The following is a 27308-nucleotide window of genomic DNA, read 5'->3' on the forward strand; positions in this document are numbered from 1 at the left end:
ATGGCCAATTGCCACATGGCATTCATTAATCGGTGATGAGGTGCCATAAGTGATCTTAGAGATAAAGGGCCCACTTGAAGGGTTTTATTCCTATTAAAAGATATTCATCTCTTGATTGATCTAACGGTCATCGTTGTTTCATGGCTCGAAGATGCTTGCAGCTTAGTCTCTATGAAATAGCGAAAATTGTTAGCCATCAATGTGAGGTGCGTTTAGTTAGTGAGACTGACAGTCATTGTTGGAGTTAAAGACCAGGCAATTAGAGCTTGATCTAATGGCTAGTGTGGCTTTGTGAAGGAAAACTGCACGAGTGTTAAAACCCGCAAAATAGCGAAAAGAAGGTAGGGCCCGACACTAACACAAAGAGATTAGATGGAGATAAAAGTAGTGTAATTTCTCGTAATCCAATGGCCAGCATTGCTTCATGAAAGAAAAGTGCAAAGTTTTTATGTTCTACGATATAGCGAAAGAGCGAAATTGAGAAAAATACTCAGAGAAGTTATGACTTGTTGGAGCTTGTTTTTGAATTTGGTTTGTGAATTCAATTTTGAAGTGATGGCCGAAGCATGTGAAGTTAATTCCTGAAATTCAATGCCAACTTGTCATATTAGAGACCACAGCAACTTGACTGTTAGCATTATTTCATTGAAGTCTATTGTAGAGCAATTGGTGCGGAGCAGTTTTTCTTCAGGCGAATAACATGTTTTTGTGCCTTTTCTCGATAAGTTTGGTCTGATTTCAGTCTTTATTGTGCAAATTGTTTTATTAGAGGTTTGTGTTAGTTCCAATTGGTATAGTGGCACATTCAAGATGGCACCAAGAAGGGAGTTGATAGGAAAAGTGAATTATCAGGACAAAAACAGTTGTGAAGATTTTTTAGAGTAGTTAACCATGTCTACCAATGTCGGGGCTAGGGCAAAGAATTACTACCAAAGAACCCTCGTCTGAGAATTGGGGATGGCCTGTATGATAAAGGAAATTGGTTAAGGCACCCTTAAATAGGGATGTTATGTTTAGGACTATTCAAAGTAGGTTTTGGGTCGAGACATTCCCCATCTCCTTTAAATAGCATATGGGAACTGGATGTGTGGAAGCTTGTGGTCCCTAGTGTATTCATGGATATAGATTTCTTGACCCTGATTGCATAGAATTATGATCCAATAGCAAGATGTATTAGGAGTGTGAAGGGAACAACCCTAATTGAAATAAAAGATGATGAATTCAGAAACGTGTTTAAACTCAGTGAGGCTTCCAATTTGTTAGAACCTATTGACTTTGAGTCAATAGCCCAGATCTACAATGCACAAAGGGATCATCTTAGGAGTGGCCCATTGAAAGAATTCCTTGTTAAAATAGGAGGGTTAACAATTGTACGCCCCAGTACAATGGAACCATTCTCCCTCAATTTGTTTACTCTGAGAGCTAAGGGTATGTATTGGGCATTATGCCAAACCTTTGGAGAAGATGCTGAGAGAAACATGCCAACCCATTACATGCTAATGATTGCACAAATTCTAAACCCCTCCCTGGCAATAACATTTGATTATTCCACATACCTTACTGATGCAATTCATGGAGGGCTAGTAGGGATAAAGAATGGAAAGGTAGATAGGTCATTTGGATGGTACTCCCTGCTAATGCACATGTTTTTGTTCAAACGTGCTGACTATTTTGCAAAGGAAATGGAGTTGGTCAAGGTAAAGGATAAGGAAGAGATGCATGTCCAACTTTGGAGCACTATTTTATCTTGGGATAGAGAAGATGCTAGTTTTCTAAAGTTTGATAGATACTTTGCATCTAAGATTAGAATTCTTTTATGCACAAAAAACCCTAGGATTCCTAAGGCTCTCTTGGAATTCCTCAGACCTAAAGAGTTTGCAGAGGGTATTAAGATTGTTGACAATTGGGGAGACATGTATTTGTACCGTGTTTCTACTATTTTCAAAGTGTATGGTTTTAGAGGTACTCCCTATCTACTACCCTATCAGGTCCCATTGAAGATAGGAATTGTAGAAGTATTAAGACAAGTTGGAGGAGTATAAGAGGCAAAGCTGACCAATAGGGGTAAAGGGACTATTTCCCCAACCATTACCATGGCCCATCATTTTGTAATTACTAAAGGTGGCCAGAAGTATTTTGAAGAATTCTTTAAGCCATATAGGCTGTCAACTGCAATTTCAAGATGTGTAGAGCCTGAGGAGATTTTCAATGGCATGTTTAGAAAGAGGGCAGTGTGTAATGGTAGGCCCCATCAATTTCAATTCCCTAAATATTTAATTAGGAATGAATTTAGCTTAGATGAGTAGGAACTAAGGAAGGACAAGTGGGTTGCATATAAGAGGGCACTTGATTTTATCCATTAATTTGATAGTAGTTATGACCCTCTTTCTAGTTTCAAACCTTTTGAGGACAAAATCAAACTCTTGATTCTCTATTTTGAAGACCTCATGCAAACCTTGAAAGAAAAAAGGGAGGCTATCATGCAAAATGATCCTGACAAGGTTAAATTGGTCCTAGCTAAGCCTCCCTTTGCTAAGGCTATCCCATGTGGTGATTATGTATTGCATAAGAAATCAAAGTACACTGTGATGATGACAGTGACAGGTGAGCCTTCTACTTCAAGAGGGAAAAGAGCAATTGAGAATGTCATTAACATTCAAGATTCCCCTAAAAGGCAAAGGGTAGGAAAGGAAGTTGAAACTAATGAGCCTTAGTATTCTCCATCTCATTCCCCTATCCACATAGGAGATGAGCAAGTGATGGCTGAATAATTATTACAGTTAGGGAGTCTCAGTGAGATTGCCTATACCTATGAGGAGACCCAAGAGGGGATGCCAGAAGAGCCACCTAGTGCTGAAATGAACTTGACAGATGGTGAGATAAAGGGAAAAGAATTAGACCTTACTGTTAAGCAAGCCAGTGAGGAATTCCTGGCTCACAGTACTTTTGTTACAACAAGGGTTTTCATGCAATTTGTGTGGAAGCAAAACATGGAACAATTCAAGGTTAGATGTGAGCAGAGGAAGAGTGAACAGCCTCTCAGAGATGTAACTCAGGTGGAAGAAGAAATAAAGAAAGAAATGATGGAAGGGTTTAACACTATTACCCCTAAGAAAGGAAGAGAGATGGTGTCTAAAGCTAGAGTGTTAATCCTCCCTAAATGGGATATAGTTGATGCTCTAGTTCTTGAAGTAGTGAGGAAGGAAACAAAACCTATGGAAGGAGTGACCTTCAGCAAGGATAATTCTGCTCTAGTCATGTGGTCACTGAAGAAGGATGAGAACAAAAGGAGGAAAAGTGCATTAGATTCTAGTCTCTTAGGAGGCATGGTTGTTAAGAGAGTCCAAGATATAGGGGTAGTGGAAGCAGCAAGCATAGTATTGGAAACTGCAAAGTTTAGTGTGGTAGTAGCAGAAAAGGAAGCAAAAGAAAAGGCAAATCTCCAATTGAAATTGGAGACCATCTTAAAGGCTTACGATGAGGCCAAAGAGGTATAGCCAATAGGGACAACATTATCACTAGAATTCAGAGTCAGTTTGTAGGTCAACATCTTCCAGGTGAATCCTCTACACTCATGATAGCTTCCTCTCTAGCAAGACCTCCACCTACTAGCCCCATTATAGAATATCCCCATTCTCCTATGCCTTCTGGTTTCTAGTTAGCTGAGACTATCCAACATGAGTTGGAAAAGTTGAATCAAACTCAAGCCTTGTTTGCAAACAAGTATGAAGAAAAGGTGAAGGCCACAATCTTGAAATTTGTTGATTCAGTCAAGGCCCTCATTGTATATATTAATATGAAGAGGATTCTAGATGTTCTAATCAAATTCAGAGAGGATGAAGCCACCTTGGAACCAATCCTTAATAAGTGGATCCCTAGAGGGAAGGAGTTAAAGCTCATGTGTTTATCCCATGCAGATGCAGAGGAGAATGACAATCTAAGGTCCACTAGTGAGTTCATAAAAGAGATGAATATACTCTCAGAGGAAAGGGCGGGTGTCAAAAGAAAAGCCCAATTATATAGAATAGATTATTTAGATCACAAATTTGAATTGTTTCCAGGGGTATTTGTAGGTCCAATTCAGTTGAAAGAGGAGAAGACCTGGCTTGAAGAGATGGATCACAAATTGTCCTTAAGGGTTAATGAAATTATTAACACCAATGACACATCCCTATTTGTCCAAACAGTTGAAGAAATTGAAAAAGTAAAATCACACTATGGTTTCATAGAAAAAGAAATTGGGTAGTTAAGGGCCATTTGGAAAAGGCTAGAAGGAATGAGACAAAAGATTGTTAGCTTTGCTTGGCCAAGTGATGATGTGTTCCAAGAGTGGAACATCAAAAATGTCAGACAAAAGGAAGATGCTCTAGAGCAGTTAGAAGAGGTTGCAGCCGAACACCAAACAGAAAAGGCCGTAGATGTTGAAAAGGACTTGTAACTATTTCTTGGAGAGTATTGCAGTTTGTAACAAACATTTTAGGAATGTCCGAAGCTTGTATACATCCATAATGTTATAAATGGATACTAGGACTAGTGTAAAAGGGATCACAAGAATTTTTTAGAAAACTCTGCAGAAATATATCTGGGTTTTTCTAGTTATTATAGAGAGTACTTTGAGTTATGTAAGATTTTTTCAAAACTGAATATTAATATATAGATCAGAAACTTTTGAGCCTAAACCTGTGTTGTCTTCTGGTGTGATTTCAGTAATTTACTAGTTTCATTTGGGTAATCTAGGGTTATTCAACTAAAAATGGATTGTAATGCAATCTTTATAGATATGTTTCTTAGCTTTTCTCTTTAGGAGAGGAATTAAATACGCATGAATTATCTCTTTCAATAGGTTATTTTGTTTGAATCTTTGAATTTGATAAACACTGTTTAGTTTAACAAGAAATAACTCTTATATATGTCAATCATGTGTGGGGTTAATAGAGGCCGAAGTGATGAGATGTATGGGGATGTTTAATTGTGAAATCCTTACTTAATTTAGATGACTCTGTAGCCTGGATAAGGCACTGGTATTAGTTGTAGTTTTCTTTCTATATCTCTTGAGGATCAATACTCAAAATGAGCATAAGTTTTCCTTATTTATTTCAGTTTATGTTGAGGCGATAAAATCCACTAGTTTTTGGACACTGGTTTACTATAGATCTCGTTTAAAAGTGTGAAATTATTCACAAAAGGTATACCTACCTAAGCTTTGGATAAGTTCAAAGTGTAGATGGTTCTCCAAACCTTGTCATATGTTACTCTAAGATTCCTTTTTCTTTGATCTCTTCATTTGCAGACAGAGTTATTCATTTTTTTACAGGGGATAAGAGGGAATCAAAATTTGAGACTAACATTACCAACCAGTATTACTATAATGTGTGATGAGTTATCATCCATTGACACTTTGGCGGCAATTTTGTGTCATGTTACCAAATGTGTCTAGATGCACTGAACCAAGGAAATTGTAGTCTAATTCTATTAAACCGACATGAAATCAGATTCCTTTATAAGGACATCATGTCTAGGGTTTGTATGAATAGATGAGATAATGTATGAGGGATAAAATAGAAAAGGTTATGAGCGATCAGTGAAGAGAAGATTAGGTTTGTGTGAAGAGACAGAGTGTGGAGATATTGAAGACTGAAGTAATGCTAAAATGCATTAACAATGAGTTGTCAAGGATCTAACTAAGCATACTATGCTATTATCTAGATCATTCACTTGTTGATTACTAATATCTTCAACAAGTCTGAAACCCTTAACCGGGTAGGCCCAGCAAAGCCTTTGTAAATCCTCTAACAAGGTGGTTCACAATTATGGATCTAAAATCCTTTAAGGTAGTCTTTAACAAGACTTATCTCCTAACAGAGATCTAGATTCCTAATAGGATCTATTCTGGTGAAGAACATTGTATGACCTTAACCGGTCTGACCTTAACCTATTTGGTTTCTATTCTATAGATAGCTACTTGTGAGTTTCTGTTCACCATGGTTTTTCCCATTTGGGTTTCCACGTCAAATATCTTGTGTTATGGTGATTGTGCTCTTGTGGGTGAATTCTTTGTTTTCTATTTGGTTTGCATTTATCTTAACTAGTTTATTAGTGAATCTGTTTTACCGGTTATCTGCTAAACTATTTAAAAGTTTTTTACAGTATTTTTTGGTATACTTATTCACCCCCCTCTTAGTATTCATCAATTGGTATCAGAGCCAACCTTTCTATAAGTCTAACCACTTGGAATGAGATATGGGGGAATACAGTGTGAGGGAACTTGCTCATCATCTCACTCAAACTAAGAGAGCCTATGATGAACTCAAAGTCAAGTATAAAGCCTCTTTGGCCAAAACAAGAGAGCATGCTGAAAAACTGATGGAACTTATTGAAAATAGCTCTTCAGATGAAGCTAACATGGATGCCCTAGTTGAAGAAGTTGAAAAGCTAAATGAATCAAAAGCCAATCTAAGAAAAGAGTTGGAAGGACTAACTATCTGAATGTGTCAAGATCTTGATAATAGAAGGAAAGCTGAAGATTTGGTAAAAGATAAAGATCATGAGATCTCCAAGCTGAAGCAAGAAATCAGCACCCTTACCACTCATCTCCAAGAGAGTAAAGTGGAAAAAGAAGAAATGCAAGGTGAACTAAACATGGCTATTTCTGAGAATACAACCTTGATGGAATTCAATGCTCCTATTTCCAAGAACTTACTGAGTCTAAGGAGGTACTTGCCAAATTCAATCAGAGTACTACTAAGCTAGAGAAAAAGTTGGAATCGGCAAAGCTTGTAAAGAATACCACTAGACTTGGTTTCTCTATATATGAGGAAGGTGAGACCTCTGGAACAAAAGCTGAAGCATCAAAGAAGCAACTGACATCCTGCCAATGTATGTAGAAGCAAGGCTTACAACAATTTTCCTTATTTTCAAAACAATATGCCTACATCCAATAGATTCAATGGAAACTATTATGCATGCAACAAGTTTGGGCATAAAGCATTTGAATGCAGATCAGTTTTGCACAACACTGGGAGATATCCTCCAAGGATTCAGGAGTTATCCTAGAACCCTCTGTGAACCGGAATCCCAACCAGTACAATACCTATGACCATTGGTCGGGTGGTTATCAAGTGGCTACTAGTTGGAAAGAAACTTGTTTGATCTGTCATGGTAGTGGTCACATTGTTGTGACATGTAGAAGGAAGAATGGAAGTATGAATCACGGACCATGGAGAACACCTAGAATGGTATGCTATCATTGCAACAAATTGAGACACATTGCCAGAACTTGCAGATTGAGAAAGAACCTATCGGATGATATACCGATCACTCTAGAAGGGAATATTGATGTTGAAACCATTCAAATAGAAATGAATTAAACTTGGAAAAATAAATCAGAAGAAGAGTCATAGAATGAACCTATTTCTGCACCTAGTGTGGAAGTCTCTGAACTGACAAACTGAGCTTTAGAAAAGCTTAGGGGGAACATATCGGTGAAATATTTTAATCCCCTTATTTATATCGATAAAGACCTTAATCGATATATGTTACCTATCAGTTAGCAAAAGACTTGAAGCGGTAAAAGGAAAAATTAGGTTTTGTGCCCTAACGGTGATGCCTTTATTATGGTAGGTGAAATTTTGTTTAAAAGGGTTTTTGTCGTTATTTTCACTTACCTATTTTTGAAAGAAGAATTTTTTCAAGAGCAGAGCAATGAGAGTGATTTGACTAGCGATTCAACGTGAACTCAAAAATCTTACAGAGGAATCCAGAGATCTTTTTCAATATATCAGTGAAGAACACTAAGCAGTAATCTAGCAACCGAAGTGGTGTTTTATGCACGACATTGGAAAACCTAAATTTTGGATTGTGAAGGTATTTCTCAAAATTATCTGTTATCATGGCTTCTGCGTCACACTCTAGTTCTAGTGCACCTGTAGATTCAGCCAAATTTCTTCAAAAGAAAATGAAATATAATGCCCTATCTCAAATACCCACCATAGTTATTGTTGAGGGAGATGCTTCAGGGAATATAGAATGTAAATTGGAAGACCTAGGATCCCTAGTGATTCATTCCTAGCTAAGTTTGTTATGTGGGGATGACAACAAGATCAAACCTGAGAGTATAGTGTCCTTGAGAAGATGAAACTGCACAATGCGGTATATTTTCTGGAAGAGTTCACATAAGAACATATTCGCATCATCCTTAGCAGAGTGTATGGTGATAAGATGTATCTCGAGTGGACACATGACATCACACCAGAAGCAATTCATGTCATCACTTGTTTCTGGAATATTGGAGAGGTACCAGCTCTATGGAAGGTCACTAAAATTGAAATGACAAAGCTCAATGATTCTATGAGTGACCAATGGGTGATGACCATGAACACCATTAAAGATGATCTGGTAAAATATACTTGCATGGTGATTGGTTACCAGATATTTTATGCTACCAGAATGAATTATGTCCCTGCTACTGCAGTGAATGCCGCTTACAGGATGATCAAGGAAGACACTACATTTGATCTATGTACCTATCTATAGAAGCAATTGCTATTGAATCTGAAGTCCATCAAATAGGAAAATTCTCTAAAGTACAAGATTGGCCAACTTCTGGTGGGTTTATTCTTCTACTTTCAAGGTTATTTCCCTGGAGTAGGTGATGTTCAATGGTCTGCTGACCTACCAGTTTCCAGACAAATAAAGGAAAGTCTACAAGCAGTAGGAACTGGATATCCTGAGGTTCTAAACAAGTATTTCAATGAATTCGAGCGGAAAATGAACCAGAGAATGAGGATATCTGATGATATTGTGAAGGAATATGAAGATGACATCTCCTTCACAATAAGGATAGATGACTGCATAATGGAAGCGGTGGAACCAAGAAAGGAAGTAGTTGAACCTATGGGTTATGAAGATGGTGAATGACCTATTGATCGGGTATGCCTCTACCCTACTTGCCTCACCACTAGATGCAAAGAAAAAGAACCGGTACCTACTTGGAGAGGGTCACACTGGTTGAAGAAACAAAATAGAAAAAGGACAAAGTAGTGCCATTAGTATCTGCATCGGTTACGTCTACCAGTCTGAAAGTGACCAAGAGGTCACGAGCTAAGAAGAAACTTAAGATTATTCTAGCAAAGGTATTTGAGAGGAAGAGGAAAACCAAATCCCACTCACCGGAGTTGAAGAACATTGAACCAGAAATTCAAACAAAGAAGACAAGGCAATCAAGCAAGAAGGCGAAGTCTACCAGTAATGTACCTACAACTTCAACACCAGTAAATATAGATATTTCCTCTTATAATCCAATGACACATTGTTAGAGGACTCTAAAGAATATTAAGAGGAAAGTGCTTGATGATTTAAAGGAATATTTTGATGATTTTACTTATAGTGAGAAAGAAGAAGTAGAACATGAAGTCATCAAATATTTATGTGTTAATGATTGGTCGCCATCTGAGATTAGATCAGTTACACTAGATTCTTTGTATAATTCTTTAGATAATAAATCATGCATTGCCATTGAAAAGGAACAGGATATCAAGGAGAAAAGTTTTACACAATACTTTCCTGATGCCTCAAATTCTAAATTATTTGAAATAATAGATACGCACAAAGGAATTTTATTCATGAGAAGGAGAAGACTCAGGCTACTAGAAGGTAAATCTTTTGAAGTGGAAAAGACCACACATATACATGCTAAAGCTGCTGTCAGAATGCACCGAGTATCTGAAGCTACTAACCAAGCTAATCAAGAACCTGACCTATCCTCAGGCCAACCAGATGAGGCATTTGACAGTGAAGGTGAAAGACTGACAGAACAAATTGATACTATTGATTTTGATGCATTAGATACTGAGGATGTCACTACTGACAAAGAGAAAGAAAAATAGGACAACGAAAAAGTTGAAAAAGAGAAATAAGACAAAGAGAAAGCAGAAGAGGAAAATGCAAAGAAAGAGGAAGATAAGAGAAAAGTGGTAGAGAAGAAGAAAGAGGAAGAGTAGAAGAAAGAGGAGGAGAAGAGGAAAGAAGAGGAGAAGAGGAAAGAAGAGGAGAAGAAGAAAGAAGAAGATAAGAGGAAGGAAGAAGAAAGGAAGAAGGAAGAAGAGAAGAAAAAGAAAGGAAGAAGGAAGAAGAGAAGAAAAAGAAGGAAAAGGACAAGAAGAAAGAAGAAATGGAGAAGAAACAAGAAGAGGAGCAAAAGAAGAAAGAAGAGGATAAGAAAAAAGCAAAAGAGGAGAAGGAAGTAGAGAAGAACAAACAAGTAGAGACTCCGAAAGCAACTGGTAATCAAACCAAGCAGGTTGATACCACTAGTCCTATTGATTTTCAATCAGCATATGAGTTTGAGCTGCTACGAGGCATCAAACTTGCACATGAGAGACTAGAAGAATTATGGAGGAAGAAGGAATAGGATGTCATACAAACTGCGGTTGACACCTTACCAATCTAATTCTCAGTACCAACCTTCCCAGTATTGATTCATCTCTATCTATTGAGAGTATTTAAAACTGAGTCAAGTTCATAGGCCCATTTCAAAAATTTGCCCTGCATTTCCGAATGATTAAAATAAGTCAGTTTGAATAGCCTAGTTAGCAAGGGGGTAAAATGGAGCCAGTTGATTTTCAGAGGGTAAGGCTCGGGATTCATGTCCCACACCTTTCATTTGGCCTATTCAGTGATGTGCAACTTTCAGAATTCAGTTTGGAGAAGTTTATGAGGTACTCAGTTTGAGGGGTGAGCTGGAAGTGCATTTTAGGCACAAATGCAGATTTTATTGAGTAGCCTACTTTGAGCAATTACATCTTTTTCCCTGTTGATCGTCATGGATAAATTCAAAATGGATTCAATTCTATGCATAAATGTGAGTCAGCCTGCAAAATTTCAGGTCTTGATGAATCCATTTGCTCAGTTTTCATAGCCAATTCCGTTTGCAGTTTGTGTGTGTTGGCGAGTCCTTATTTCGACAGCTAGTCAGAGCCCTGTTTCGCATAAGTGTCAAAGTTTCCTCAGTAAGCGTCATGCCATAATGTTTGTTCTGAGCTAATGTTGGTATAAATGATGAGCTACCTTTCAAATTTCAAGGCTCTACCAATCCGTTTGATTGGTTTTCAAAAGAGCTCATTTTGCCATCAAATTCAGTTATCCGCACTCTAGTGTTAGATCAGTTAATGTAGCCATTTTTGTGTGCGTTCCATTTGCATCCTGTCAGTTTGGTGATCAAACTGAGAATTCAAAGATTTAATACGTACTTAAAGGTGCCTATGTTCCGAATTTGAGGACCCGCGGAGGTTGTTTGATATTTTTGAGAAAGGCATCATGTGTTGCCAGGACATTGACTTCGTCAGGTCCGCAGTGTTGACAAAGCCAGTTGGCCGTTTTTGGAAATTAATATCTCTTCACTTGGGACTCGTCTTGAGAAACCATTTTGTAGAAGTCATCCTTGTATGTAAGAGTACATGCCTGTCAGATGGCGAGCTCCAGAAAGGTGTTTTGACAGGTTTCAAAATTACGTCTTCGCGATTAAATGCGAAAATTGTGGCGTAATTGCCTGAAAGTTATAAATTTCAGTCTGATGATCTGAAAATGATGTTGATCATTTCCAGAGGTATGTTTGAGGTCCGTGAAGCATTCCAGGGGTCAGTTGTGTGAAAACAAAATTTTTGTTAGTCGGACCCACTTTGGGGCCCGACTTGGCTCATGCCCGCGGATTTATTTTATTGGCAACTTTGTTCACTAAGAGATTTTTAGAATATTATGAATGATGGATTGTAATCACAAAACATGTCATGCAAGTTGAAAAGACTGTAGACCTCTAGGCATATTCTGATTGGTGATTTTAATACCAAATCCTCCTTCAGTGATAGAGAAGAGACATTTTCAAAAAATCTTCCTGGCAGATGGCATCTAATCTTTAACAAATGCTATTTGGGGATTTTCAGAATGTAGTGTATTGGCAAGCATGCTCATGTGGAGTTGAAGAAGGCTACCAGAAACAAACCAAATGCAATTGGTGAGTGTTTAAACCAAATTCAGCAGCAAATAATGAAGTTTTTAAACAAATAAAATTGGTTGGGCTTGCATAGTGTTTGGTGAAGGCCATTAAATATTTTTAAATCAAATTGGTGAGCAGCAGGCAACGTGGTCTTAATATTAACCCATTGGTAACAAGTGAAGAGGTTGTAGCAACTTCAGAGAATGTAATGTGGATAATGGAAATGACATATAAAACATCTACCAAATCCAACGTTTGCCAACATCCTTTCATCCTACGTGGAAAGCAATGTAAGTGTTTGAAGTTACCAGCAATCTCAGAAGATGCTATGGCAGATCACGTGGCATGTAGTATGTTTTTTAAATGCAGAATTTTTTTAAACAAAAGATCTCCCATTCCTTCCTCCACGTGATAGGTAAGCTGCAGAGCATGCTAATGTTGAGTTTGGGAAGCAAGAACAAAATCAAAACAGCAGCAACATAAGCTTTCAAACAAATGTTAAAAGAGTTCATGGTGAATGTTCAGAGGTCTTCAAGCAATAGCTGTTGGCAAGTGTAATTGAAACCTTCAGCAAATTAAACAAATAACAAGATGTCATTGGCCATTGTAAAGCCCAAATTCTACAACCTTTGCCAGGTCTCCCTGCATGGTGTGAGATGGGAAAAGCATTAATCAAACAGCAAATGCATATTGGCATATGCATTGCATCCTCCCCATTGTGCTTCTATTAGCAAACCTCCCCCCACGTATGGCATTTGGAGTAGCCACAGGAAAACTTAAGGCTGCAAGTGAAGGAGGTGCTTGGTCTGCGTGGGTGCTGGGCACTAAAAAAAAACTTTCAAAGAAATCTCCTGGTAGGTGTAATGCCATTCAAACCCCTCTCACATGCTTTTTTCATCCTCCCTTGTAGTGTGGCGTGGTTGGAAAGACCATTGACTTCCAAGCAAAATCTGGAAATCACCATTAAAACTCAGAGAGAAGCTCCAAAGTACAGCTACAGGCAAATAGCTTTATCCCACATTGATTGGGAAAGGGACGTTTTTAATGTTTATATGCAAATCCTTATTGTAGTAATATGTCTAAGCCATAAAGGCTTTTTACAGATGGTGCCTATGGGCACCCAAGGCGGGCCCACGTGCGAGCATGCTTCCCGAGGTGACAGAGGAGTTGACTGAGTGGTGACCAGGTGGACCCCATGCAGGCATGCTTCCCAAGGCAGATAGGCAAAATTTTGCAGAGGAAGGCCGAGTTAACGAGTGAGCAAGTTTGAAAGAGATCAACGGCTCGCGCTATTTCGTGAAAGGAAGATGCACGTAGTTTAAAACTAGCAAAGTTGCGAAAGCTAGGTGGCGGTTACAGTCAGCGATCTAGCAGGCAGGTTTCGGTGAGGTGGCAGTGATGTGGCACACAGTTGGCACACAGTTGGCGCACAAGTGGCGATGACATGGTGATGAAGTGGCATACAAGCAAGCAGCCCAGTAGCGGTGACGTGGCTGACAGGTGGCAAAAGATGAGGTGTCATCCCAGGTGGCGTCTGGTCAACCCCATCGACGAATTGGAGGCCGCCACATGGCAAGGCATCAGAGCACATCAGAGGCAAAAAATTAAAATTAAAATTGTTTATTATATAGTTTAAACTATATTAATAAATAAAAAATTTAAATGATGGTGCACATTGGGGAATTAATTCGTCCAAGACTCAATTTTTGGCAAAGGTATAAAGTGTTATATATTTTCGGAAAGCTCTCGGATTGAGGAATCTAATTATGAAGTTAATTTTGACAAATGTGGGATATTTTGGAAGCAGTTTGGCCATGAACAAAATTCAGTTTGAGAGGAGACACTTGGCAATTCAGTTGCAGATTTGATTTGGTTCCCTCTCCTTTTTATTCCCAATTCTTCTCAGTTGTAGGGGTTCAAGTTTTTGACAGATTTGCTCCAAGGGAGAAATCCGAAATTGCAGGTTCCAGTGATGGCATCCTTTTATCAATGCAAATGACAGTGTGTTCGTCTATGTTTTCAGTGTTGTCTTTACTGTAGGTTTAGTTTCAGTTTGCAAGTTCACACATATGCAAGGCACGTGTAAGTTTCCATGAAATTGTCTCCAAAACGTACTCAGATTCATATAATTTCATATTATCAAGGATAATTTGAGTTGTCTCTTTTAGATTCCTCTAAGAGTGTAATGTTGTCTTTTGGGTATTCTTCAAGGAAGGATTTAAATCCTAAAACCCAGCATTAATGATTTTGAATGCATATTGGATATCTACACATAACTATGGTTTTGTGATAGAGCAGAGGATTGTATTAATGTAAGGCATTGATACATGAAAATTTAATGTTGAAAAGAATTTGCATATGAGATTTCTCTTCCAGTTTTATGCATGACTCTGTGGCCTGGATAAGGCACTGGTCTCTTGTAATATTTAAAGGTTGTCAAAACACCATTTAAAAATCCAAAATCAGAATATCTTTTTATATTTTATGTTATGTGGAAGTGTCCCTCCATCTCATGATTCAAAATGTTGAGTTGCAAGTGTGGATCTAGCCCATCTGCAGTTATCTCTTAGTTTTTGAAGCTTTTGAGATCCATCTATTTTTAATTGATGCAGTCTTGTGTGTAATAGGTCTGATTAAATGCATCAAAGGTATACCCGCTTAGGTTTTGCAGAGCCTGAAGAGTAGAAGGATTTATATCCTTGTCATGTTGTCCAAGCCCTGAAGTGTTTCATTGATTGAGATTGGCTACCTCATAGATAGATTTGCAGGTATACTTGGGTTATCACTTTTGGTGAGCAACACTATCCAAGCTCAAACTTCTCTGTACTGTAGTGGAGGACCAGGTACAATGCTTGGAAGATGTTGTTGAAGCAATTGCAAAGAAGAACCATGAAAAGGCACTAAATATTGGCTTAGTCAAGAAAATGAATGAACTACGAACACAACTACTAATGTAATAGAATCATATCTGTGTTGCTATGGGTGAAGGTAAATTACTGTTGAGTAAAATCTGCCAACCCTATCAGTTTTGTGACGATGTGCTTAACTAGAAAGCTAAACTCAGATGGACTCAGAGATCAGCAACCGAACTAAAGATTTGCAGGAGCTTCAACTGCTCTTATTGCCAAGACTGCAGATTCTTCGAAAATGTTTTCTCAACCTGGAAGCTATCATGGTAACTCAAGAGATGAGTACCATTGATGCAATGGAAGAACTAGTATTCTAGATGAAAACTGAAAGTGATTTTTCTACCTCATTACTTGAGTCATGGACATTGGCCATGAAAACTTTTATGCAAGACTTTAAATCTATTTTTGAGAAATTTCATTCCTTATTGTCATGAACATCTTCTCTTTTTTATTATATAAGCAAAAAGGGGTTATTTTACATTACTTTGTCATCTTTGGCAAAGGGGGAGTAGTGTACATTGAAATTTTGGTGAATGTTACCATTTCATGTATACTTTCATGTTACCATTTTGGGAAGTAGTGTACATTGTAATTTCTACAAAACAGATAGTGTATATGCTTAGGGGGAGTAATTTTTATTATGTCATTTTTGTTACAAAAACACTTAAATGTCAAAATTTTCCTAAGTGTTTCCATGAATGCCAAAGGGGGAGATTGTTGGCATTTTGATGATTTTTTGATTTTCATTGATGGACACACACTTTCTTGATGTATGAGTTATGCTTAAATGGTATTGTGTATTATTGAATGTATAGTCTTTAGACTATTGGTGTTTTGCAGAAAATGGTTTACCGGTCACAGATTGACTGAAGATCGCAAGCGGTATGAAGACCCCAAGTGATTTGAGGAGCTCAAGCAGTATGAAGGAACCAAGTGGTAGTTAACTTTTGATCGGAACACTACGATCTACTAGTCTTCATTTTTGACAAACTGGTAATTGATATATTGTATTAACCGGTGAGTTACCAACCAGTATTTCTGTAATGTGTGATGAGTTATCATCCACCAACACTTTGGCGACGATTTTGTGTCATGTTACCAAATGTGTCTAGATGCACTGAACCTAGGAACTTGTAGTATAATTCTATTGGACTGACATGAAATCATATTCCTTTATAAGGACATCATGTCTAGGGTTTGTATGAATAGATGAGATAATGTATGAGAGATAGAATAGAAAAGGTTATGTGCAATCAGTGAAGAGAATTTTAGGCCTGTGTGAAGAGATAGAGTGTGGAGATATTGAAGACTAAAGTAGTGTTGAAATGCATTAACAATGAGATGTCAAGGATCTAACTAACAATACTGTGCTATTATCTAGATCATTCACTTGTTGATTACTAATATCTTTGACAAGTCTGAAACCCTTAACCGGGTAGGCCTAGCAAAGCCTTTGTAAATCCTCTAACAAGGTGGTTCACAACTGACAATTTGAAATCCTTTAACAAGGTAGTCTTTAATAGGACTTATCTCCTAACAGAGATCTAGATTTCTAATAGGATCTATTCTAGTGAAGAACATTCTATGACCTTAACCGGTCTAGTTTCTATTTTGTAGATAGTTACTTGTGAGTTTTCGCTCACCCTAGTTTTTCCCATTTGGGTTTCCACGTCAAATATCTTGTGTTATGGTGATTGTGCTCCTGTGGGTGAGTTCTTTATTTTCTATTTGGTTTGCATTTATCTTAATCGGTTTATTAGTGAATTTGTTGTATCGGTTATCTGCTAAACTATTTAAAAGTTTGTTTACAGTATTTTTTGGTATACTAATTCACCCCCCCTCTTAGTATTCATCAGTCATAGGTTTTAATCACGTAGGCCACAACGAGTGATCCTGGGAGGGGGATTGTTGGTAGTGGGCAAACATCTCTCTTGAGGATTCATGACATGGTTTAACAACCTCCTGTGGATTATATAAGTCTAGTGGTTGTATTGGGCATTGAGAGGTTGATATTTTGGTGCAACGACAACCTTAGCTTGTAACAACAACAATATCCAACAATCTCCCCCTTTGGCATTGATGGCATCATATGAATGTGAAAAAAAATCAAATGAAAAGGAATAGATCTACACCAACAAACTCCCCCTAAGATCATGCACACGAAGCTTCAAGGATAAGGCATTTTTACACATGCTTCTCTCCCCCTTTGACAAAAATGTCAAGGATAGAATACAAATCATGCTTCTCTCCCTTTTACAAGATAATATCTCCCTCTAAGAAGGACAATATCCTCCTTAGGATAAACTCACAACTCAAAACACCTGAACCACTTACTTACTATTCCTACTGAGTAGCAACACCAATTCATCAACCCGGATAAGAAGATAAGACTCTAAAGTCCATCAGATTGATGCATCTCAATGCATCTAGTTTTCATCTAGAGGTGAAGAGACCCCTAACTTGTCTCTCAAGTAGACAAATGTATCTACAGGAAAAGGTTTAGTGAAAATATCTGCAATCTAATCCTTTGTAGATACATATTCCAATCTGACTTCTTCATCAGTGACTTTCTCCCTTAAGAATTGATACTTTATTGATACATGATTTTTTTTAGAATGTAGTACTAGATGATTTGATATATTGATAGCACTTTAATTATCACAATATATTACCATAGGCTCATCATAAATAACTCTAATGTCCTTCAACATCTACCTCATCCAAACTACCTAAGTACAGTTGCTAGTAGCAACAATGTATTTAGCTTCTGCAGTAGATAGAGATACAACATCTTGCTTCTTATTGGACCATGAAATAAATCTATTTCCTAGAAAGAAAGCTTCACCAATAGTGATCTTTCGGTCATCAACATCACTTTCCGAATCAGCATCAGTATAGGCACATAATGGGAAATCATCATTCTTTGGATACCACAAACCATAGCCAATAGTCCCCTTCAAGTATCTGAAAATCCTCTTCACAATAGTAACATGAGTCTCTTTAGGATCAACCTGAAATCTATCACAAAGACAAACACCATGCATAATGTCTGGTCTAGTCTGATTTAAGTACAACAATCCACCAGCCATAGATCTATACAAGGTCTGATTAGCTTTATGAGATTCAACATTCTTAGACAACTTGCATCGAGTCACCATAGGAGTTCAAACATGTTCAGACTCATCTAACCCAAACTTCTTCAACAATTCCTTCACATACTTAGATGGAGAAGTGAAAATTCCTTTGTCAGTCTGTGTAATCTGGAATCCGAAGAAGAATTTCATCTCACCCATCATAGACATCTCAAATTCCTTTTTCATATCATCAACAAACTTCATACCCAAATCATCATCTCCTCCAAAAATAATGTCATCAACAAACACTTCAACAATCAAAATTTTATCATTATCAATCTTAAATTATAAATTACTATCAACAATATCTTTACAAAATCCCAACTTCATCAAATAGTTATCTAATCTAGCATACCAAACTCTAGGGGCTTGCTTTAGTCCATACAATGCTTTCTTCAATTTGCATACCATATCTCCTTGATCTAATAAAGAGAATCCATCCAGTTTCTCAATGTAGACTTCCTCTTCTAAATCACCATTCAAAAAGGCTAACTTCAGATCCATTTGATACACCTTGAAAAACTTGTAATTACCATATGCAAGCAACAATCTAACAGCTTCAATTGTAGCTACCAAAGAAAAAGTCTCCTCATAATCAATTCCTTCTATTTGAGAAGACCCTTTATATACCAGTCTTGCTTTGTTTCTAACAACTTCACCAACTTCATTCAGTTGATTCCAGAACACCCATTTAGTGTCAATCACATTCTTGTCTTTAGGCCTTAGAACAATCTCCCAAGTGTTATTCTTCTCAATCTGATCCAACTCTTCTTCCATAGCCTTTATCTAATTCTCATCTTTACATGGTTCTACAACATCTTTAGGTTCAATATTTGAAAAAAAACATCTCTTCAACAACAATCCTTGTCCTAGTCATCGCACCTTTATTTTTATCACCAATAATCTAATTTTATGAATGATTCAATCTTACATAACTTAGAGTCTTCTGATTGTCCAGATTCTCTGATTCTTGAACTTCTTCACTAGAAACAACAATATCCAAATGAACTATCTCCATTGGATCATTCTTCTTTAAGATCTTAGTCTGCACATACTTGGAAACACCATCCTAATCATCAAATTCATATTTGCATGCTCTAATCTACTTTCTGTGACATTCATCTACCTTCACATTTGCACTCTCTATTATCTTTCTTAGTCTCTTGTTGTAACACTAATAGGCCTTTCTTTAAGTATAATAACCCAATAATATTCCTTCATCACATCTTGCATCAAACATTCCTATATCCTCATCTCTTTTGATATAACTTTTACCTCTATAAATTCTGAAATATCTAACTATAGGAACATGACCAAACCACAACTTATAAGGAGTCTTATCGGAATCACCTTTTATATGCACTCGGTTGAATGTGTAAACAACAATACTAATAAATTCTCTCCAAATGGTCCGTGCAATATTTCCTTCAATCAGCATAGTCCTGGTATCATCTGATAACTCAATGATGAAAAATAAGTACCAAACCGGTACTGAGAGGGGGGATGAATCAGTAGTCACAAATTATTTTCACAAACCAGTTTGACTGCAAACACTACAAATGTCTGATAGATAGTAACCCCAGTCTGAAATAAAGTGCAACTAGTAAAGCTAAGAATGACTGTGACAAGCCACTTAACTTTCCACTCAACTTAATACTACACTTCCATTTCACCCTTATGTATGAATAGGTAATCTATCATCAGAAATATAATAACAGCTAGCTCAACATGATTTACCTTCAGACACAAATCACTTAAATCATCACGTGAAAAATACTACACATGACACATAGATTTTTCATGTGGAAACCCAACTGGGAAAAACCACGGTGGGGATGAATACCCACAAGCTGCTTTTGAACTCTTTAGAAGTCCACTTTGTTAGGAGCCTAGTCCGGTTAAAGATTGTTACAATAGGTTCTACTAGGAACCGATCTTGTTAGGGATCACCTGGTTAAGGGATGGCTAAATACCTGGTTAAGGGTTAAACCCTGTTAGAGGTTACCTTGTTAGAGGATTTCAAGAACTCAATTAGTTTGAGTCACCCTATTAAAGGATTTACAACAAGCTAATTAAAGCTACCCAGTTAAGGGATTTTCCAACTATTGAAGTCCTTAAAGATCATCAGGTATTACAATGATTTGATAATAGCACTCAATGCCTAATTCAGATCCGCTTAAGTTCCTTGCTTTTGCACACACACAATACAGGAATCAATCCTCTTATCTCATCTGGTCTGGCAAGAATCACGTATCTTTGCACTTAGATACACACACACCATTTACCAACAACCTCAGAAAGAAACACAACATCGACCTTATAGGAAATCGATAGGTCAGTAGCATAAACCCTAAACCCTAAAACATTTAGGTTAATTAATTAAAATAGTTCAATCTTGACCATTGAACACATTGCATTGAATTCAAGACATTCTTCATCATTCATTCTTCTCCACTTTCATGGTGGCTTGTAAACCCTCACGCATTCTCCACTGTTTACAGAGACTTCACATATTCACGAGGTAGATAGGATCAATCTTCTTCATGCAATATCCTTCATGCACTCAAGTTGATCTTCATTACAATTCTAACTCATCATACGATGTCATCGGTTGAATCACATAGGCTTGGAACACTTCAACCAGAAACCCTTAAGCTAAGACTACCAATCGGTTAGTCATATCATGCTAAGTCTTCATATAGAATATTCCATATGCTGGTTAACATTTCATCATACCGGTTCTCTTGGACAAACATACCACTTCACCTATTGCTCAATATACTAGCTTATACCACTATACTAGTTCACTTTGCCAACTGTTTAGCTTCAATATACATGTTCACTTCTTTGCACATATACTAGTTCACCACATTGTACCAATTCACTTTTTAGCATATTGCCGGTTCACTCTCCAACATATTGACATCAATGACAACATATAATGTCATCATGTCTTCTTACCGGTTCACATATGCCAACAATCTCCCCCTTTGGAATTGATGGCAATATACAAAGATATCTGTCCGCTTCATACCTTCTCTCCCAATACTGCAGATATCTTCTCCACTTCACATTTTCTCCCCCTTTGACAAAAATGCCAAAGTGGAGGCACAAGCTTCCCTGTTCCATTATGCTACTTCCCTAAGGAGTAGCATCTTTCAACACATCAATCCTGAAAAATATTGAACACTACCATACCTGACTGATGTGGAGCACATATTTTCAGTTCACCTCTTGAAGGGGTAGCACCCCTAATTCACATCTCAAATAGGTAAATATAGCCTTTGGTAGAAGCTTGGTGAATATGTCTACTAACTGCTCCTTACTGGAAACATGTTCCAACACAACCTCCTTGTTCTGAACCTTCTCCCTCAGGAAATGATACTTGAGCTCAAAGTGCTTGGTTCTAGCATGCAAAAATGGATTCTTGGAAATGTTAATTGCACTTGTATTGTCACAAAATATGCTTATCAATTCAGATACAGGAACTTTGAAGCCATTTAATACATGCTTCATCCAAATAGTCTAGGTGCAGTTCATAAAAGTTGCAACATACTCTGCTTCTGCTGTAGACTGAGAGATACAACTCTGCTTTTTAATCATCCATGAGACCAGTCTACCACCAAGGATGAATGCACCACCGGTTGTGCTCTTCCATTCATCTACATTACCAACCCAATCAGCATCTATGAACACTTTCAGGTTGAAATCATTATTGTATAGATACCATAACCCATAATCAATAGTTCCCTTCAGATATCTAAGAATTTGCTTGACTGCTACCAAGTGGGATTCTCTAGGGCTTTGTTGAAACTGAGCAATAATACCCACTACATGTACAATGTCCGGTCTGCTATGAACTACATAATGCCACTTACCAAGCATTGATCGGTAATCCTTCTCATTTACCACCACTGAGTCATCTTCTTTTGATAATTTACAACCGGTCACCATTGGTGTACCAACTGGTTTACTATCTTCAATGCCAAAGGTCTTCAACACCTCTTTGACATACTTGGACTGAGTAATAAAGATTCCATCTTTCATTTGTTGAATTTGTAGTCCAATGAAGAACTTAATCTCCTCTATGAGTGGTATTTCAAACTCCTTTTCCATCTTATCAGCAAATTCATGACTCATCTTGTCATCACCTCCAAAGATGATGTCATCAACAAATACTTCACAGATCAGAATCTGATCCCCTTCTGATTTCAAGTAGATAATGCTATATTCACTTGTTCTTTCAAATCCAATATTCACAAGATGGGAGTGCAAGTGTTGATACCATGTTGTAGGTGCCTGCTTCAATCCATACAAGGCTTTATGTAGCCTACACACCATGTAATTGTCTTCTGATAGGGCAAACACATTTGGTTATTCTATATACACCTCCTCTTCAAGTATTCCATTTAGGAATGCAGATTTTACATCCATTTGGTATACCTTGAATCCTTTAAAAGCTACATATGCAACAAGCATATGAACTCCTTCCAATCTAGCTACTAGGGCAAAGGTTTCTCCATAGTTTTCTCCTTCTTCTTGAGAATATCCTTTACATACTAGTCTGGCTTTGTTCCTTACCATTGTGCCATCTTCATTCAGCTTGTTTATGAAAATCCATTTGGTACCAATGACATTTTTATGCTTTGGTCTGGGTACCAAAGATCATGTACCATTCTTCTCTATCTGGCCAAGTTCCTCCTCCATTGCCTTGATCTAGTATTCATCTTTATGTGCCTCTTTGAATGATTTAGGCTCAAATTCAGAGATCATACATGAGCTTTCTCTGACCTTTCTTCTTGTAAGAATTCTTGCATCTTTGTCTCCTATGATCTACTTTGGATCATGATTGAGTTTGACATACTTAGGTATGTTATTAACAGATTCTTCTTGCTTTTCTTCTTCACCCTTATCTTCATCAGCATCAGCATCCACCGGTGTAGGAACATAATTATTGGTACTTGGCTGATTAGCAACCGGTTCCTAGAAGGTTACTATCGGTTCATCTCTTACTTGCTTACTACCGGTTTCCTCAGGTTTTCCAAAATTTTCATCAACTCTAACATTGATGCTTTCAACAATTCTCTAAGTCCTATTGTTGAAACATTTGAGAGCTTTAGTCTTGGTGGAATAACCGAGGAATATTCCTCCATCACATTTTGCATCGAACTTGCTTTGATGTTCATTATTCTTGATATAACATCTGCTACCAAACATTCTAAAGTAGCTTACCACTGGTGTCTTACCAGTCCAATACTCATAAGGAGTCTTATCCTTTCCTTTCTTGATGAGAACCCAGTTTATTATGTAGACTGCAGTGCTCATCGCTTCTCTCCAAAAGCTATGAGCAACTTTTCCTTGGATCAACATAGTTCTAGCTACTTCAACCATAGTCTGTTTGTTTCTCTCTGCTAAGCCATCCTATTGTGGAGTCTGGGGGGCAGACAGTTGCCTCTTGATGCCATTCTCTTCACAATATTTGTTGAATTCACTAGAAGTGAATTCCCCTCCTTGATCAGTTCTAAGGCATTTGATTCTTCTACCACTTTCCTTTTCTACCAATGCTCTAAAAGCTTTGAACTTTCCAAAGGCTTCAGACTTGTCCTTCAAGAATGTGACCCACATCATTCTTGAGCAATCATCTGTAAGAATCATAAAATACCTATCTCCCTACACACTCCTAGTTTTCATAGGACCACACAAATCAGTATGCACAAAATCAAGTAAATTGTCTATTGTAAAAGATTTACCTTTGAAAGTTGAGGAAGACATTTTCCCTAGTTGACATTATCTGCACAAAGGATTTTCTGGTTTGCTCAGCACCGGCAAACCTCTGACTACCTTGGTCTTACTAGCCTTCACAATGTTATCAAAGTTTACATGGTAGAGTCTCCTATGCCATATCCAACTATCATCAAATTTAGCCATAAGACATGTACTTACATTTACATTCATCTGAAATAAGTTACCTTTGGTCTTCATACCGGTGGCCATCAATTAACCATTCTCTCCTTTGATTTTGCACAGTCCATTTTTGAATTCCAAAGTGAGTCCATTGTCATTCAGCTGGGCAACACTCAATAGATTGTGTTTGAGACCTTCCACCCAATACACATTGTCGGCACTACTTTTTCCATTTAGAGAGATGGACCCTCTTCCTCTGACCATACATGGTGCATCATTACCAAAGCGAACCACACCACCATCATATTCTTCCAAAGATAGAAACTTGCTTTGGTCACCAGTCATATGATGAGAACAGCCACTCATTCGAATTATCAAAGCGGAGACAAGAGCCTTCTTGTCTAGCACATCTTCCTTTACTGCAACAAATACAATATCTTCATTCTCTTCATCTTCTGATTCCTCATCTATGATACCTTCATCAACTACAACAAAATAGTTTCTCCGGTTTCCTCCTTTGAATTTCTTGAACCTCTTCAGTTTGTCCTTGTTGTCACCATTAGGATAGTTTATAGCAATATGTCCTATCTGATTACAAGAAAAGCATTTCAAAGGGAGCTTACCTCTGTATTTACCAGTTCCTTTAGGAAGTTTCCTATCAAGAAGAGCTTCAAATTCCATTAAGATCTCCTCATCATCCATTTCTCTACTCTGTCTTGGTTCACCACTAGTGCTTGCTTCTTTTCCTTTTCTGGATGGTACAGCAGAAGCTCTAAAAGTTGATTCAGTCTTTTGAACATTGCCATCAAAACTATTTAGCTCATAGGCTGTCAACTTTGCAATGATGGAGTCTAGGGATACCTTAGTCTTGTCTATTGATCTCAACTCATGAATAGTAGCAACCCTTATTGCATAGACCGGTAATAAAGATCTCAAAACTTTGCTTACCATAGTGGAATCTTCCATTTTACCACCTGCACTCTTGATATCTCCAACAATAGTTTTGATCCTTATTCCATACTGTTGAATGGTCTCACCTTACACCACTTGCATGTCTTCAAACTTCCCTCTAAGGCTTTCTTCCTTAGCTTGTTTTACATGCTCATCACCGCCATAGATATTCTCAAGAGTGTCCCATACTTCTTTGGGATTATCTTTATCCTGGACATCAATAAACTCAATGTCAGATAAGCTACTAATTAGGGCTTCCAATCTTGCTCATTCTCCTATATTTCTCTCTTTTGATCATCAGTGAGAGTACCAGTAGGAATAACAAAAACATTCTCAACATATCTCCAGTGTTGAGCACCCATGCTTCTGATGTAAATCTTGATTCTATCCTTCCAAACTTTGAAGTTATCTCTACTGAACTTTGGACATTCTCTCTTCATCATTACAATAGGATCTTTCCCTCAAGCGGTTAAGCTTACAACATAGAGGACCTGAAGGATGCTCTCATACCAATTGATAACTCAATGATGAACAATAAGTACCAAACCGGTAGTGAGAGGGGGGTTGAATTAGTACAGTCACAAATTGCTTTCACAAACTAGTTTGACTACAAACACTGCAAATGTCTGACAGACAGTAACCCCGCTTAGCTAAGAATGACTATGACAAGCATTAACCAGTTAATCACTTAACTTTCCACTAAACTTAATACTACACTTCCATTTCACCCTTATGCATGAATACATAATCTATCATCAGAAATATAATAATAGCTAGCTCAGCATGATTTACCTTCAGACACAAATCACTTAAATCATCACATGAAAAATAATACACATGACACACAAATTTTTCATGTGGAAACCCAACTGGGAAAAACCACGGTGGGGATGAATACCCACAAGCTGCTTTTGAACACTTTAGAAGCCTGCTCTGTTAGGAGCCTAGTCCGGTTAAAGACTATTACAATAGGTTCTTCTAGGAGCCAATTCTGTTAGGGATCACCCAGTTAAGGGATGGTTAAATACCCGGTTAAGGGTTAAACCCTGTTAGAGGTTACCTTGTTACAAGATTTCAAGAACTCAATTAGTTTGAGTCACCCTATTAAAGGATTTACAACAAGTTGATTAAAGCTACCCGGTTAAGGGATTTTCCAACTGTTGTAGTAGTTAAAGATCAACAGGTATTACAATGATTTGATAATAGCACTCAATGCCTAATTCTGATCTGCTTAAGTTCCTTCCTTCTACACACACACAATGCAGGAATCAATCCTCTTATCATCTAGTCTGGCAAGAATCATGTATCTCTGCACTTAGATACACACACACCATTTGCCAACAACCTCAGAAAGAAACACAACATCGACCTTATAGTAAATAGATAGGTCAGTAGCATAAAACCTAAACCCTAAAACATTTAGGTTAAGTAATTCAAATGGTTCAATCTTGACCATTGAACACATTGCATTGAATCTAAAGACATTCTCCATTGTTCATTCTTCATTTCTTTCATGGTAGCTTGTAACCCCTTACGCATTCTCCATCGTTTACAGAGACTCTGCATATTCTCGAGGTAGATAGGATCAATCTTCTTCATGTAAGATCCTTCACGTGCTCAATTTGATCTTCATTAAAATTCTAACTCATCATACAATATCATCGGTTGAATCACACAGGCTTGGAACACTTCAACTGGAAACCCTTAAGCTAAGACTACCAACTGGTTAGTCATATCATGTTAATTCTTCATAGAGAACATTCCATATGCCAGTTCACATTTCATCATACCGGTTCACTTGGACAAACATACCACTTCACCTATTGCTCAATATACTGGTTTATACCACTATACCGGTTCACTTTGCCAACTGTTTATCTTCGATATACCTGTTCACTTCTTTGCACATATACCAGTTCACCATATTGTTGGTTCACTCTCCAACATATTGACATCAATGACAACATACAATGTCATCATGTCTTCATACTGGTTCACATATGCCAACATCATCCAAAAAGGTTTTGTTCTTCCTTTCAACAACTCCATTCTACTGAGGGGTTCTAGGAGCAAGTAACTATCTTCTAATTCCATTCCTTTCACATAATGTATCAAACTCTCCTGATTTGAATTCTCCTCCTCAGTCAGATCTCAGACATTTAAGATTCAATCATGTCTTAGGCTCTACCTTAGCTTTGAATATCTTAAATTTCTCCAATGCTTCTGAATTCTCCTTTAGAAAGGTAACCCGCATTATCCTAGAATAATCATTAATCAACAATTTGAAATATTTTTCAACTGGCATGCTTCTCACTCCAGTAGGACCACACAAGTTAGTAGATGGCTTCACAATTTTAGACAAATCTCTAATAGCTTGAGTAGATCTTATTCTTGTCATGTAGTAAAAATTAACATGGCACA

This window comes from Cryptomeria japonica, chromosome 3 (genome assembly GCF_030272615.1).
Source record: "Cryptomeria japonica chromosome 3, Sugi_1.0, whole genome shotgun sequence".
Taxonomy (NCBI): domain Eukaryota; kingdom Viridiplantae; phylum Streptophyta; class Pinopsida; order Cupressales; family Cupressaceae; genus Cryptomeria; species Cryptomeria japonica.